Below are 585 nucleotides of genomic sequence, written 5' to 3'. Positions count from 1 at the left end.
TGCCTCTCCCACGGGTCCAGAGCCCCCCCTCTCCCTGTCCTCACTGCCAAAAAGCCCCGGTGGCAATGGCCAGCAGCCGGGTGGCCACGCGGAAACTCTTTGGCATCCCCACGGAGCTCCGGGGCAAATGGCTCCTGCAGCCAGACCTGTTCCAGGACTCATCACGGATGCTCTTATTTTCCAGACAGGGACAAGTAATCCCGGGTCCGTGGTCTCCTCCATGGATTTAATTACTGATGCAGGGTTAATTGGCCAGTTCCCCGAGAAGCCTGTAATAAAGCTTCAAGGGTGGAGGGTGCTGGGAGAGGACAAGCTGGGATGGGAGCTCCCTGTCCAGCTGCTCACCACTGCTCTGGACCGAGCGACCGGGCATGGGATGGGGAGAGCGTGGCTCCGGATCCAGCACAAGGGAGCTGACCCCTCTGGCAAAGGGATGGAGAATTTTGGGGATGCACCCACCGCCCCGGCCACACCACAGCTCTACCCGCCCAGCTGGGCTGACCCAGAAATACCAGTGCCTCTCCCAGTGCCGAACACGACCCAAGGGGACAGTGGTGACAATCCCCATCTGCAGCCGGACTCGGA

Source organism: Corvus brachyrhynchos, unplaced genomic scaffold (genome assembly GCF_000691975.1).
Source record: "Corvus brachyrhynchos isolate BGI_N302 unplaced genomic scaffold, ASM69197v1 scaffold58, whole genome shotgun sequence".
Classification (NCBI taxonomy): Eukaryota; Metazoa; Chordata; class Aves; order Passeriformes; family Corvidae; genus Corvus; species Corvus brachyrhynchos.
Note: the sequence above shows the minus strand (reverse complement) of the source record.